Raw genomic sequence first — 17,383 nt, forward strand, 5'->3', positions numbered from 1 at the left:
AACATCTTCAACTCGACAAAACACAATTTTCGTTCGTTATTTTTACGATTGCATTTTATGGCTGCACCTTTATTTATTCAGATAATTATCCCATAAATTCGTAATGATTAATAAGGAATGATTTTTATTGTCATCGTGTCTTCCATACAAAATATATTCAATTTCGCAAGGCAGCCACAGGAAGAAGAATATATAATCACCCCGTCAAACATTATAAAATGGGTAAATAAACGGCAATTTCGAGAGAGAGAGAGAGAGAGAGAGAGAGAGAGAGAGAGAGAGAGAGAGATAGTTGGACTCACTCAGCAGCAGCCAGAGTATTTTATGATCTGTTATAAATTTGATGCCTTTAGTACAGCGATAAAAATAAGACGATAAAGCCCCACCGGGTGCCATCAGAGATATACTCTGTCAACAATTTGCAGCGATATTTTTAATTTGCTAATGAGTGAGCCGAATTTGAAAAGCATTTCGATTATATTTCAAGATATTTCAAGATTAGAATCGACCCAGTACTAAACCAAAATCTAGATGACAACCACGACCATGACCATGACGATGATGATGACTGAATGCCACGTGCCCGAAAAATCTCAACTCGATGAATGAACCCGCTTAAAATGTAATTGGTACCGACTGAATCAAATTTTAAACGTTGAAACGGTTATTAGAACTAAATTATGCATAAATTGTGCTATGCCATGGGTTGATAAAGAATGAAAATGTCAATCATTCCGAGAAGCGTCCATAATTGTATTGGATTTCGATTCGATTCGATAAAATTAGATCGAAGATATCGTGTATCTTTGAATCGACTTTTGATTGTACATTTGAAGCGAAACGACATGCATAATGATATTTTAAAATGTAGCTCGTTATCGTTTTAAAGTGAAAATTTAATAGAATAAATGCGAGCCGGTTTGTCATTTTAATGGATAATTTACGATCATCATGCGACGAAATAATTAACGATTTTTCTACAACTTTTTTTTGTTCGGTTTCAAACTAGGTGCAGCTGGTTTATTTCACATCGGTCGCTTTGGCTTGGCTTGGCATGGCATGACTTGGTTTGTGTCTATTGCTGTGCAAAGCCAATCATTACAGTATATAATATACAAGCAATCTACTTTGTCCACGTAATCCACTAAATCAAGCATTTGACGTACACATGCAAAGCCTTTACCATTCACGGGGGCCTTTTAACTCATGTCATTCGCTCGCTCTCTCTCTCTCTTGCGCTTCTCGCACGGTGTATTTTGCTTTTATGTGATGATTTCAAATTGTCTATGGATAAATGCGATATGTATTTGCTTGTCGTTTGAAATTTGAGTAGCAAACACACACACACACACAAGCACTCTTTTCCATACGCACTCACACCGTATCATTCACCATACGCCTGTATCTGTCGACGATGTATTCTTTTGTCCGATGTTTTAATTCTCGAATGTGTAAGCCATTGTTTTTGTTCAAAAATAGAAACATCATCGACTTTAACATGACATTAAACCAACAAGCATATACAAGCCAATAAATTGGAAAATGGTTAATTCTACACCACTCAATGTTCTTTGTTTCCCTTCTTCTCGTTTTCTATCTCTGCTTTTTTTTACTCTTCCGCACTTTATTATTCATAAACTTTAGCCTTAGAACGATTGGAACACGTCAGAAACCCTGGTGTCAATTGACCGATTCCGACCGGATTGAATAACATGACCCGCTATGAATTGGGATCGGTCAATGGGTTTTGTTTGATTTTTTACGAAGGCGAACATAAACCGCAAAAACGATTTGGCCATAAAAACATGGATACCAAACATGGAAAATCAATAGACACAATGTACAAAGATTGGTTTTTATTTTGTTTCACTGCTCATGGCAACCAAATGATCTCACATACGAAAAGCAACGTTTCAAATTTATAATTTGCGTGAATATTCATGAAGATTTTGTTTTTCGCTGGTGGCGTTATATCGTTTCGAAGAATGGATAAAGATAAGATTTGTAGCAGAAAAACAAAACACTAACGTTTGATTTTTGATGAAAATAAGCCTGATTGAGTTCACAATCGATGGGCTGGATGACTTAATGCAGCGTATAATCCAATAATTGCGATGGAAACGATAACGAATTTAATCCAATGATGAGCTTATGATTTTGGATGCACAGCACAGAATTTGATTCTTTCTCAACTTGTTTTTTCTCTCGTATTTCACTGTAAATTCTCGGTGTGTTTTTTTTTTCAAAGTCCACTTCTTTGCAATTCAAACTACACAGCTTCCACAATTTGTTATTCTTTTCTGGTTCTGTTTGCTTTTCGACAATGGCCAGTTTGGGCTATTTCTTTTCTCATAAAATTGCGTAAAAGTATTCCACTGTACGTTTTGGCTGACAACACGAAAGATTCGTCTGCTTCATTGCTTTCATACACTGATTATACACACACACTCTCGCTCACTCAACAACATTCAATTGAATTTCCCTTTGAATTTTTTTTGCTCGTTTCCATTTATAACGTTCTTTCTTTCTTCCAGTTATTCACTCTAATTCACTTTGTTTTTTCTCCGTTTTATGTTCTGGGGAATTTTTTCCGCTTTCGAACTGAAGAGCAGAGTAGCAACTGTCGGTGTGCTCTTGTTATATATCGTAATTTCCCGTAATTCAATCACTTGCACACAACGGATAATGGTAATAATGGATTTGATCCAACAATTCAATTGCAAACGAATGAAAACCAATACTTTTTTTTCCCTGTATAATCAAAAACAACAAATTTCCTTTCTTCTTCTTTTTTTGCTTTCGGGATAATATTAAACCAATTTCTCTTTTTTTTTTATGAATGATGGAACAAGCAAATAAAATGAAACAATCGAAAAATATGCGTTTAATTTTCGTTATTCTTCTTCTTCTTTTTTTGAAACAAAAATCAATGAATGACTACACCACACTTCACGAAAATAAAATGATTCAACAGAATGAAATTTCTATAACAATATCTTCAATTTGAAAGAGAAAAAAAAACAACTTTTTCAGAAACACTTGGGTTTTACTATGCTTTCGCTTGGATTAGACTGGTTTTTGTTCGGATGTTTTATTTTACTTGCTGAAAATGGTATCGTATGACACGGACGAGAATTTAAACGAACGAACGGGCGTACACACATCAGTTCGCTTGAAACGTTTCACTTAGTATGTGAGCACCGTCAAACTGTACATTGAGTCGAACCTCATGAGTTACGATGCGATTCGGTTCGCGCTCGCTATTGCGCTCTGTCTGCCTCTCATTCGGTCGCTGCTGCTGTGCTTCGCTCTCTGCGGCGGCTGTTGCCACAGACTCAGAATTGCCGGTTGATTGCGATCCACGTACAATAACAGCACAACACAGCAGCACCGCATTCGCTGTTCGCTCTCGGCGAACGTATATTTGTCCCGCTCTGTGGTGCGTATGCTGTATGCCAGTCGATGTTAAGACTTATTTTACAATTCTCTCGCGCGATTCCGTTGCGCGCCAGTTTTTCGCTCTCTCTCTCTTTTGCCGTTTTAACGGCATCAATGCCATGGTTTTGGATTCTTTTTAAAGTGCATTCACGGTATTTTTATTAAGAAATTGAAATATAATGGAGGGATCCTGCGTTGCTCAGCGTCAACAATTTCACAGAACACCTAATGAAAATATAAGCTAAAAAATCAGCGAAACAAACTGGGAAATCAGCCCATTTTGTCGGGACATAAAAATCAGTAGAGAAAAAAAAACGGTAATTCAAAGAATGTTGGCTGCTCGCAGTGTGCACAACGATTCGTATTTACAAATCAAAAGCACGGCATGTAGCTTTGTCGTCGTTTTTCATTCGTTAATGCCAGGCAAGCCAAGAATTCATGCGAGATCCTTTGACCGAGCGCACATAAACAACGTTATGGAGCGAGTGCGAATATTTCGGTGGTGGATATACCCGTAAATAATTAACCGGATGAATGAGTTCATTACATGCAATTGAGCTCCACTAAAAACAAGCTCCAGCCAGTTTCAGCGGTGATTTATATGAGTTGGTGTGTGGAGTTCATCGGCACTGTACTCTCTGATTCACTCTTTCTCACTCGCTCTCTCCACACACAAATAACGACCATATTGCACGGATCTTTGTATTAACCTGAAGCCGCATTATGAACAAAGAGAGCACTTAACATTTACCCGAAAACTAAAAGTATGTTGTTGTTCCTTCTTCCATTTGTTCGCCTGGCTCGGCCTCGCTTTCGGATTCGATCCGCTGTTTCTGTGTGCACTTTATGCTCTCGCTCTCACTCTCTCGCTTTGACTGTGTGTGTGTGTGTGTGTGCTGTAAGTGTACTTGTGTATAATTCTGAACAGCCACACGGTAGATGCGACCAAAGCATATTGACTGTGTATGCGTATCGAATAAAATTCGGAATATGCGCACAGAACGGCAAGCGGCCATGCAATTTTCTTCGCCATGATTTTTATTTCTCTCCATTTATTTACTTTCATCGGGTCTGAATGCAGCAGCATCAGTAAAATAGCACATGCAATGCGCTCTTTCTAGTCTCAGTTTATCGAACTAGTCGCGCGGCTGGCCTGATGTCAACAAAAACAGAGAGCCAGCACACGGAAAACAACGCAAGCACTGACGACATCCGTACACGTTTCTTCAACGATGAGTCGCTTCTTTGTTCCTTTCATTATGATTGCTCTGTAGTCCCTTCGAGTTGATCGAGACTTGCTTAAGAAGCGCTCATTTTTAAAGGCAAACGCATAAGCAGAGCAAGGAAAACCATAAATAATAATCTTTTTTTTCTCTAAAGCAACGTAAATGAAGCAATAATCGAGCCGTTTAAAGGTAACACACATACACACCACACCGCTGAAGTGAGAGAGCTCACGCAAATTGAAGTTCACGTTATGTGGATAAATCATGACGCAGTTCTTCCAATTTTATTTCCAGCTGAAGACAATCGAAAGAAGAATGAGAAGAAAGAAAAAAACTTGTATACATAATACACGACACGCACCCTAAAGTATTTATGTTCACACATCCCATGCATATAATAGTATTTTGTGTAAATCCGGTTATGGTCTTAATAGAAAATGACTGTTAATGCCGTCTAAGTAAGTTACAAATAAAGACGAATCGAAAGGCAATCAGCAAAGGCAGCAACAGCAGCAGAAAAAAACGAATCGTACATAATGAAAGCATGCTTTCAAGAGGGTTTCATTTCACTCTCCATTCTTCGATCCTGCTTTTGATGGTACGGACGCGCGCAATTGAATGCATAAGTAAAGAATGAATGAAAGAAAAGAAGAAAAAAATGATCTCAACGCAAACAAAAATATCGCCCATTAAATTCACAGTTATAAATATTTCAAACAGTTTTACATTTCATTATATTCATTGAATGGGAATTCCACGGGAGCAGCAGGCGAAAACCTAATAATGTGAGCAAAATTAAGCTTCATACAATGTTCTATTCATCGGTCTCACTGCATACACACAAACTCTTTCTGCGTTCTGCTGTCAGAAACGCAAATTCAACGTGACGGAGACAGAGAGCGAGCGAACGAGAGAAAATTTACCCAACAATTTGTTTCGAAAACGTGTCGATTTGAAAGGAAATGTGGAAATATTGCGGACGAAATAATCTGTTGACACAAGTAATTGTGCCTTTTCACCAATTCGGTGTGTTTTCTCTTCCTTTCATTCGTCTTTCGTTTGAATACCTGAATTCCTGGTTCCCATTCGGGCCAAATACTTGAAATTGAATTTTAGGGTTTGAGTTTTCTTTATTTGCTGGTTCTGACACTGATTTCGTCCTTTTGTGCAAGCGATAACTAGTAATTTCGTCTAAGTGGTCGTCGAACAAGTCATTGACGTAAGCACAGGCGAATGAAAGAAACGGCGATAATTTATACGGTGATTTTCAAGCAACACAAGATGCGATTGTGTGTGAACGATGCGAAGTGAAAACAATGGGATGACGATTTGAGGGGTTTGACGCATGTAAACGATGATGGCTTTCATTCTCTCTCTCTCTGTGTGTATGTGTTTTTGTTTATCGGTCGGAAGTGAAGTCGTTTGGAATGTATAAAAACAAGAATGAATAGCGTGCAATTGATCTTGAAAAATGTACCGAATAGTTGAGATGAGAGGTTAAGTGGCTACTGTTTCCTAGATTATGTGCCTGTATGTTATTCACAATGGACAACTTTTCAAACGACCGACAATGATGGACAGGAAACGATTACTGCGGTTGATTTAGTTCTTCTTTTGCTTCATCTTGTTTTTTCTCTCTTTAATCGAAATGGCAAAAGCAATATATTCTGATGTTTGCCAAGCGTGTAAAATATCGACGGGTATCGATAATGTGGACTGTTTCGAGAAAAAAATCGAATAAATTATTATGGCAACGACGATGATCAAATGAAACTGATGACGAACAACAACACCAAAACTAACGCTTACAGACTACAATTGGAAGAAATAATTTTTTTTCTCTCTTCGGTTCGTCTTATTAAAAGTCCAACTGTGTGATGACACAAACAGCAGCAGCAGCACAACCAAATGTTAGTACAATTAAGGAAATTGAGTTATGTTCTTCGAATAATAAATTGATCACCTCGAGTGTCTTGTTCACATCGCTCGTCGTTTTGTGCAATAAGACGATCCAAAACAAATGTGAATGAGTACGTGTGTCGTATAACGAACGTGCTGCTGCTGCTGCTGTTGCTTCATTCAAATTCATCGATCATATTTTAGAGAAAAAAAAACTACTAAACTTAACGACGCAAATCGACGACGCAATTCATTATTCATTCCATATCGTTTCTTCAGAAAATAAAAGTATGATTATTATTAGTTTCGTTAATATTCACTCTTGGCTTGATGAAAGGCAATTCACTTCGTCATCGATTCCAAAATACAATTTTACTTTCATATTTTCTTGCATCAGTAAAAATAAATAGAAATAGAAAATTTCTACATGTAGAGAATGCAGAGAAACACCCCGCAAACAAAACAGAAAACAAATTATGATTTGTGTTTGCATACATTATGAGTGTAAAAAGATGGAGACGATGCGCGAAACAAAAGCCGCATCGCACCGTCATCGTCGTCGTCGTCGTCGTCGATGAGTAGAGTAGGAGAACAGAGTGTGGCAGTAAATCAATAAAATTCATTAAAACATGATTCGAATGCATATTTAAATGGTCGGTATTTTATGTTCGTTTGGCTGCTTAAATTGCATTGGCTGTCACCACCACGTTTGCTCATTAGTAAAATATTATTATTACTAGCATTTCCTTCCTGCGCGCAAACAAATACATGCACACGGGTCAAGTGAATGCACAGCCGCATTGAGTAAATATCTGGTGAAAGGGAACAAAAATCAAATGAGCCATATGCCCCAACGAAGCCTTTTTTTTCAATCGACAAAACTGGATATATGGTTAAATCAATTTTTAATTATCGACTCTATTGCATTCTTAAATAGACGGCTTTCGTTGAACGAGCACTCGCCAACGAACGCTACATTCCACAAACAAAAGCGGTTTTTAATGCATTCATTTTGCAGGAATAAAAAGCGTTCATCGTTAAATGACGACAACGAAGCTGTCGTTTTGCCTTTCAACTGCAATTTATCAATTCGTTGAATTGTGGACGATAATAGCGACGTCGACGACCGAGTCGAGTCGATAGTCGATTCATCCATTCTGTTTGAATTATGCTTTTCTCGGTGTTGTTAAATATTCTCTGTCCGTTTGTTTTTCTTGCAAATGGGACAGTAATTGTTCAAAGATCAAATGTGTAAAATATTTATTAGTGAATGTTTTTGAATTGCCATATATATATACCTCTATATATTTCGTTACCGTTACTCGACGACTGTCATTTATCGGATTCCAACCATATTCAAAATGGGCACATACCTGCAAGAGAAAAATAGAGAGAAATGTTGAAAAATGCATGCTCAAAATGTTGTCAGAAGTTAAATTAATAGATAATAACACTTTAAAATACGATGGCCTTTTACTTCCAAGTGCATAAATAAGAGAGTGACAAATTCGATTTGACGTAGTTTGGATTGCATTAAGGGCGATCCATCAACAAACTGCACGTACCCAAGAAAACAGAAAATTAAAAAAAAAACACTCATTTCTACTTTACACTCTCTGGCTCTCGTTTGCTGCACGCTCATATTTTATTTATTTCTGCAACATGCACAATATTTTCGAGTATTTTAAAACCAGCCAACCCAAGATGCGAAGCACACTGAGAGCTCTCTGTGTGTACAACAAATTTATTTACGTCATAAACTTTATGAACAAGCAATAAAGATTTTCCATAAAAACAATTTTCGCATCAAGTAAGCAAAATAAACAGATGATAAAAGTGGAATAGAAGAGCGAAAGAAGAAACGAAAAATTGCACGAAAACAATCTGCGGCAAGAATGGAGAAAAACATTTTTTGGCATACACTGAACTGTTTGGATATTTTGAGCCAAGTGACTGACTGCACAAGTCGTTTCGGGAAAGTGGAACGGGGAGTGAGAGAGAGAGAGAAAGATGAGGAAAATGGCGAAAAGTGCGCACCATTTTCTGTTGAGTTGCTGCACATCATTTCATTTACGTCAAACATTTCGCTCGATGGAGCAACAACGAACGAACCGAATGAACAAAAGAGCACATAACATTGCGAAAATGCTTTGAATAAACAAACTCATTAAGTGATTTTCATGGAAAAATGAAAAGTAACATGCGTGCGACGCGCAATGCCTCCGCCTCATTGTAGTCACTGTTGCTGCTGCCACAACAATGTCAAGAATGTGCGAAAACTGTCACAAAGTTTTTCAATTAGATCAACATTCAGCGCATAGCGGAAAAATAAATGGCGTAAACAGCATGCGAGCGCACGAGTCTTTTGATAAATGGACCAAAATGGAAAAGTGGCCAGTTAAATTAAATCACGACACACGTGCACACACACACATAGCTGCATTTATTTCCTTGAAGAATTGAAAATTTACCGTTAACTGAACAATTACGTCCTGTGGCCGGGCCACAGAAATGAATAACTTTTTTAACAAATGAGTTTTGTGGTCATCGAAAAATACGGCCAAATTAAATTCGCCCTGATTGTATGGTGATTGAAAATGCGCTCGTTGCTCTCATTTTCATTGTTCATGTACACATTTCAGCCAACTCTTGTCGTTCGTTGGATTTATTTTTTTCATGGTCGAACATAAAAAATAAACCAATTGTCAAAATAAAAAGAACATAAAACGCGAGCACACAAAAGACTTACGTATACATATAAAATTGGTTATGAAGGAACAAACAAACAGAACGGTGCGGTGACAACAGCAGCCACAGCTTAAAATATACACTTCTCGCCTGAGCTCAACCGAAAAGACTACAATAAAAAGATGGAGAGGAGATGAAGGAAGGAAGGAACAAAAAAAAATAACTGCCAAGTAAATCCCATACACGAATAAATTCTTAAAATTATGAAATAACCATAAGATGATTATGACTGCGCAGTTTGCAGTCACTGTCCACAAAACCGCGAGCTCTTTTCTCATTTCCTTCTTGCGATCGCGCGCGTACGATTTATTCTTCGTATTTTTTGATGTCGTTGTTGTTGTATGTGCGTTCATCCGTCGTGGATCAACTTTATGACCATCGTTAAATGTGCATTTAAATATAGCGATATAAAATGGATTCGTGGCTGGTGCTTTTAATTTCATTATCTTTTCAGTCAAATCTTTTAAATCGCACACAAACACACTGATTCGTAATGACTCGCAAGGGGGTTCAGGAATGCCAAGCCAAAATAATAGGGAATAGAAGAAAAAAATGCGTTTCTATTTATTACCAATTTATTTGATTCATGCTTAGAAATGGGGACAAAATGCTGACGAAAGAGAACTAAACGCTGGGAAACGAAACAAAATGGAATTGGGAGGAGAAAATTAAGAAAATTGGACTTTTTTCATTCAACGAAAATTCACGTTATCTCTGCTTCATAGTATGAAATTCATACTGCGAACAATTTTCTACACATCTATCGTAGCACCGGTTTCAATCGATTGATAACTGTTATTGAACATTGATCCAAAAGATAACATCGTCAACTACTTTATTTGCATCTCTGTTAACATTTTACTATCGCCTCACTCACAGTGGCGATAAATTGATTTTACTATAAAAATTCTTGAATATTGATTGCATCTGTATCGGCTATAAAAACGGTGATCCAATCAAAAAGAGTATAAAATCGCAGTTCTGTACAAAAGAAACACACATGGAAATTGATGAATTTATATTTTTTATGGTTTATTTAAGAGAAACTTGACATGAGATCCATTCTAAATATTGCAGAAAAATAGACAACAATATCAAACATCTTTATGACGTTGCCGTGATTGGATTGGAAAGGTATAATGCTGTTTTTATGATAAATAGATTGTAGTTAGACCTGTCCGCTGAGGTAATAAAAGATTTGAATAGGAAAAAAAATGGTTACATTCAATCCATGGCGAGAAAAAGCGAGAGAGATTGAATGAGTGCAACAACACAAAAATTGGTGATAAAAATGGCGCACAAATTCGCAGGAGCATTTCATATGAAGTGAATATCAGTGAATTGAATCAATGTTCAACATGATTTTTATCTTAATTTACTCAATCGTTTCCCACTCACTGCGCTTAATGGCAGTCATAGCTATGACTATAACACTAGCGTTATATTATTGCTATGGCATACGCTTGCCTCAATGGCAAGAATAGTTCGTCTAGACGATTTCGAAACAACTAGAAATCTTCTCATCTTCCCGTCGTTCGCACACAACATCCATCGATTGATATTTTACAAATAGCTTCAGATAACCTTTATGATAATGCAATGCTCAATATTAGCAATATTGCTTGGATTATCGATATCAGAGCCACGGGCTCATTCCATCGTCATAATTAAACCTTACTTTAAAAGGTGCGTCTCAATTTTTCACTGTGTGTTTTTCTTCGCAAAATCTATTTAAGAGCGAATTAAGTCAGTGGGCAGACATTCATAAGGGGCATTTGCTGGTAATTACCGGGTTAGAGTATTCTGAGACCGGTATTTATTTCATTTCGAGCATTTTTCAGACAAAAAAACCGGAGGATTTAAATTAAGCCAATAAAAATTGATGTACAACAAATTGCTCTTAGTAACAAATGGCGCATCTATATCTATTTTTCGATTACATTCAAAACACTTGAATTGGATTAAACGATTTTCAACATTTTGCGCGGATTCACGCATTTTACAGTCGCTGGCTCAGACTTCGAACCGGAATTTCTGTTTACTTTTTCTTGTTACTTCAAAATCCGTACTGTATTCAAAATTGTATCCACTTCACCATGAATTGTTATCATAACAATTGAACTTGCACGAGTGGCTATTGTTTCCATGTTGTTCTTATGCTCATTAAAATGAACGAGCACTTTTTTTGTATGTTGTGGAAATAAATCACTTATCGATTGTTTATTTTTCTGCTCTGTTTTGTTCTATGTTGAACAAAGAAATTTATCCATACAATCGACATAAGTTTTATAATTTAATGCACTTTCTGGACTCGTAACTGTTTTTTATTATACAATTTGCATCTTTCGATGCGCGCACACAAACACTAAACATAAGTTGTCGCACGTGGAATTCACGAATTATTTGATCGTTGTTTTTTTTTTACGATGGGCCAAATATTGAAGAAAATATTTACGTTGATTCTGAGAACGGTGGCAATCAATGGGAGAACCGTAATCAAAACCGAAAAAGAGCCAAACAAACAGAAAAACAACACATTTTGTCGATATAAATTCGAGTGTCGTGTGAGTGTATGTGCGCGCGCGCGTGAAGCCACCAATTGCATATTGCATACACATTATCTGCACGGGATAAGTCGTAAATTCATTGAAAAACACACGCACGCAGGAAACAACAAAAAACTCAAGAAAAATAAAATAATAATGTTCCGAATGTTTGCGTTGGGTACACACACGGAATGCACTTAACATTTCCATGAAAACCGAAACACAAACGAAGCGAACGAAAATTATTTATTATGTCAACACAAATAAAATGAGATTGGTAAATATTTGGAGATTCGTTTGTTATTCTCTTTTTTCTCATCGGGTCGAGATGCGTGTGGTAAAGAGGAATTCATGAATTTTTGTTTACGCGCATGTTGATGGCATTTTTACCGAAATTTCCTCGTATTGAAACCACTCGGATGCGTACTCATTTCATAAATTTTATGAAATAATTTCAATTTTAAATTATTTTTTTTTTTTCGTTTAAAAACAGATACTTCGTTCAATGGCAAACCATTAAAATGCAACGCACATATTTCACTCGGTTCATTCGGTTTATAGCCGGTCTGAGGATGAAATGAAAGCAATTTAAGAAGAAAACAAAATGTTTGGATCTCTCTTGAAAACGATTATTGGCCCAAAGTGAACAATGTTCACCGAATATCTTTCCAGTTGAATGTGAATCATTCGCGGCTTGTTGATACTGCAATAAAATGCAATTGCGCATTTCGGTCTCGGTTTCGAGTTTCATGTTTTGAGCATCCAATCTGGTTTCCATTTTTTTCTCCTAAATTGTTATGTAAATGTACATTTTGAGTCAAAGCATATTTCGAACCAATTTCAAAATATTTAGTCAATGTTTTAATAGTTAACACATTTCATCGCCGAACCAATTCAACACAATTGTTTTTGACTGGCAGTCACTGACTGCGCTCAAATAGCATAAACAAAACGGCGATAAATAATGAAGCGGCTTTGAAATGGTTGAAACCATGAAGAGAAATGGAAATCAGTAGGAAAACCATTTATGATTCATCATCAACAATTTTTAGAGAAGTGAATATGAATCCAAACTACTTCGTTTATTTTAAGTGCTCGGTTTGAATAAGTGAACGAATAAGAGAGTTTCGAAACAGTCACTTTAATTGCATCAAATTGGATCTAAATTACTTTTTTTGCTCTAGTTTAAATATTTGTAAAACTTTTATACGATTTATATTCGGTTTTGTTGATTTTTATATATATAATGGATTTTCTCGGTTTATATTGAAAATGTTGGAGAAAAAAATGTTTGAAAAGTGGCAACTCGGTGCAAATCAAATTAAAATCGCTGAAAATGGACGATATTACCTGAATTCAGTTCAGTGAATTTAAAGCCGGATTTTTATCCGAAACATGCGTCATTCATTTCAATTTGGGATTATGTTCGATCAACAGAGCTGCAATCACAAAACTTCGATAGAATATTATGTTAAATGCGCGAAAACTCCGCTTTTTGCACATAAAATAAAACTTTTAGCAGTTGTTTTTTTCATTCAGAGGCACAAAAAACCAAATAGAATTTTATATTGAATAAGTTCTTTTAGAGCATCGTTTTTGTATACGGAACATTTTTCCTTTCGGCTCGGCCCCATCAACCGAAATTGAGTTGCGTAAAATGCAATTTGAAAGCATGTTGTGTCAATGGTTTGACAAAATTGAATTTTTCTGTGCTAAATGAAATTCCATAAAATCGCAAATTTAGCGCACTGAATTTGAATGTGGTGACATTTTTTCAAGTGTCTTTTCCTGCGCCACAACCACACATTTCACATTTCGAGTGAGAGAAAAAAGCGGAAAAATATGTTTGTTTAATTATAACAGTGGCACTGGTAGTAGCATTTATTGCCTCTTGATGACATTTTCCATGGGAAAAGTTGCATTTTCCACTCAGAGAGACGAAGAGAGGGTGACTGAAGTAAAGGGATATAGAGATAGAGACAAAAAAGACAGGAAAAAGCGGAAGAAACGAGCGAAAAAGAGAAAACGAATGGGAAAATGCTGCAAGGGATGAACATGAACATGGTATCACTGTAATTGCAATTTGGAACGATTCTTTTGAAGAAGTTTCACTTGATTTACAGAAAAGTGATGTTGAAGTGCCGCATCTCCGGCAAAAAATGGAGAGGAACTGTTGAAAATTAGCTGCCAATTATGTGCAACATGGTTGAAAAACAAGTTAGCAATAAAAAAGCGAATTCAAGCGCAATTTTATCGCGACAATTCCGACGCAGAAAAAGAATCGGGTTGAAAATACACAATGTCATTGTTGAATGGCGTAACAACGAATGATGTTGTAGCTGCCACACATTGACGTTATATTAATAAAGCGAAACAAAGGAAGGCGTTTGTGCCGTTTTTCCCATTCGTTGGTTTTGCCGCTGTGTTTCTGTTTCAATTCAAAGCGCTCAAATGAAACCCTCTGTTCTGTGTGCAAAAACGGAAGTGAAAAAGGTTTTCATTGCGAAAATCTCGGTGTGTTCAATTGAGTAATTGCATCGTGTGCAAACATGACGATGCGGAGCGATTTTCTGTCTTTGCCAATGGAAAATTCAACTCGAGATTTTTTGCACCGCTTCGGTTTGCGAAAAGCACATAGACACAGACACATTTCGCCAGTTAAACATGTCAGCCTGATTGAATTCTCAAACTAAATCGAAATTCAAATTGCCTTTGGTCTATGAACACTGCGCACGATATTGACATCGGGTTTGCTTTGTTTCCATCGGGGCTGATTTCAAATCGATGTTTTTTCTTCATTCACTTGGCTCCATTTGAAAATTCAATATGTCTGTGTGTAGTGTAGGAAATAACAAAAGAGCGGCTATGGTCAATGCTGATCGGAATTTGAAGCATGTGTTCTCAACTCACTTTCCATTCTCGACAACGATCCACCCTCTCAATCCGGTGGGTCTGTTTAAAAAATGTTCGAGTGATATACGAAGCTCGTATCAAGCTCTAGCAAATGTTCACTCCATCCGAATTAAAAGACTGTCGAGATGAAATTACATCGGCATCGTTTTGCAAAATACCGCATAGGCTGCTCCAACAACTGTGTGTGTGTGTTAAGAGCAAGGATGCTTTGCATAAATAATTATTGTTCGAAGGTAGAATTTGGTTTTACAGCACATTTACCAGTGCATTTGCCCATTTCCATGTGCTTTGTGTTCGAATGTCTGTGTATGTGTGCCGAAATCGTTCAGACGGTTTGACATGTATTTAATTTGATTGCCTCTCGAGCGTTGTGTGCGTTCGTGGGTTCTGTCAATGCTCGTGTTTGTGTTTCAAAGAAGAATGAATGCTGCCCACAAATTTATTTTCGAGTTACCAAAGTTTCCGCTCGTTTAACATACCAAAAAAAACGAAGGGTTTATTGATTAGAACGTCTCTCGATCGAAGTCGTAGCGTCTCTTTTGTCAGTCGCATGTCGAAATGATAATTTCATTCGTATCAATTGGAAACATCAAAGTCAAAATAAAGCCACTTCGACAGATAAATGGATTTTGAGACAAGAGTACGGCCGTTACTGGCCGGGTTGTGGAAATTGCCGAGTGGAAAAGCAACGACACTGAAATTACAATTGAAAACATCGAATATCGCTCATTTGATGAAGCCATTAAAACGGTGACTCAATCAATACCCGTTATGGAGGTGCAAAGCAATTAGACTCGCCATCGAAAATAAGCTGTCAATATACGGTAAATGTTCATTTGCCTAAAATGTTTTTTGACATTTTAAACGGTCAATGGATTGACATTCACTTTTCTCTTACATGCACGATTCAATGATTTGATTTGTACGGTTTCGATTTAAGGGTATAAAGTCGAGTCCATTTTGATTTACGGCCAATTTAACCCTTGTCTACGATGTGTTTCAATTGCGCACAGCTTTAAAACCATGAGTTGAAAAGCAGAAGAAAAAAAAACACTTTAGTTTGACTAGTGACGATAGTTTTAATTGCCATTTCGTTGTGCTAAGTGAATTCAATTCATTTATTATTTACACCTTTAAATGGTTTTGTGTAGTGTATTTAGCTGTTAAAACACATAGATTAAGATCACAGCTACCGAAGCGTAATAGATTGAGAATGAAAAACACCCACTTTCCGCTGGTTAAAGATTAAAAAAAGAGAAGAATCAGAAGAAATAAAATCTTGTTGAATGTTCATGTGGATGTCGTTGATAAAGCCACACGATAGCATGTCTACATTTTGATGTAATTACAGTCAAGCAGAGTAAAAAACGCGTCTTTCTGTGTGTACTCAGGCATTTAACGTTAAATCTATGCACTTATCCACGTTATTGTTTTGAGGCACTCTCTGTGTATTATGTTTAAATTTATTGCATCGTTTTCATTATCCGTCACATCAAGTTATAAACGGCGTGTGTGTGTGTGTTCAGCGTCTCCGCCAACGCTGCCGCCTGCATTATTTACATAAAGTCACTTGGAGAATGTTTGCACCTTCAATAAGTCAGTGGTAATCGGGTACTGTTTGTGGGATGAAATACCGCAATTATCTAATTCCATGCTGTAAATCACATGCAATTCTATGCAATTTAATTAGACATGTATTTTTGATGATTTACATCATTAACTCGCCCGAGTCGTTGATGTTTCCAAAGCCAAAGAAGAAAAAAAAAAGATCTGCCGATTTTCATGCTATTTATCTCTCTCTAAATTACATTTAATGGATAAATCAACGTCAGTTTTGTTGCACTTTTTTCTGTATTGTCACTTGCTTAGCCATCAAATCGCCATGGAGTTGGACTGCTGAATAAAGCATTCCATCTTGAGCTGTCTCAACTCTCAAAATGATCGAAAGAAATGCAATTTTTCAATGGAATTCAAATTATCGACTGGCACGGTGAAACCAAAGCCAAACGAATGGACAGTTAATGACTTTTATTGCAAAAAATGGCTGCCAGCACTCCATTTACTTGATTACGAGATAAAAAAAAAGTATGTTCAACTGCTCGCAAAGAAATACAAGTTGACGCTGGCACAGAGAAAAAGAGAAACAGTATTAAGGGAAACGACAGCACAAAAGGCGACAAATTCACTGATTTTATATGGATTAATAACGATCACACGAATGCTCACAGATTACATTCTTTGCTCAGCCGTTTTTTTTTGCTCTCCATTTCTGTCGTTCAAGTTGAATCAGCTTATAAAACATTTTCGCAAATACAGAGAGATACTGAGAAAATTGCTGGCTATTGGCAACGATTTTATCACTTCGCATATATATATTCCAAGTGAATCAAAATCAAAGCAAAGGTCTGTAGCAAGTAAACAGAAAAATACAGCTTCGACATTCATTAATCGATGCAACAGCAGCAGCAGAAAAAAACACTTGAGTATAGAGTCCGGTCTTCTTTGGCGTTCGTGATTTTCTTTCGTTATTTAGCATAAATTAGCGGCAATTAAACACATTTGCGGCGAGAAAGAAAATATTAAATGTCCGCCATTCGAATCGAGATGATATGA

At 36.8% G+C, this 17,383-nt stretch overlaps 1 protein-coding gene across 50 annotated transcripts in view; it reads right to left on the minus strand.

Annotated features, from left to right (window-relative positions):
* Nucleotides 1-17,383, minus strand: part of LOC129565966 (autism susceptibility gene 2 protein-like) — a 253,449-nt gene that overhangs the window by 131,962 nt on the left and 104,104 nt on the right. The window contains exons 1-2 of one of the 50 annotated variants that reach the window (XM_055441445.1): nt 3,026-3,194; nt 2,029-2,751 (exon numbers count right to left, since the gene is read on the minus strand). The exons of 48 other annotated variants lie outside the window; for them this stretch is intronic. The gene's annotated coding sequence lies outside the window, so the exon portion shown is untranslated. Of the gene's footprint in view, nt 1-2,028; nt 7,931-17,383 lie in introns of those variants that run through there. One more of the 50 variants, XM_055441444.1, reaches the window with a different exon arrangement.

This window comes from Sitodiplosis mosellana, unplaced genomic scaffold (assembly GCF_009176505.1).
Source record: "Sitodiplosis mosellana isolate CC-2019 unplaced genomic scaffold, AAFC_SMos_1.0 Smas_scaffold_3, whole genome shotgun sequence".
Lineage (NCBI taxonomy): Eukaryota > Metazoa > Arthropoda > Insecta > Diptera > Cecidomyiidae > Sitodiplosis > Sitodiplosis mosellana.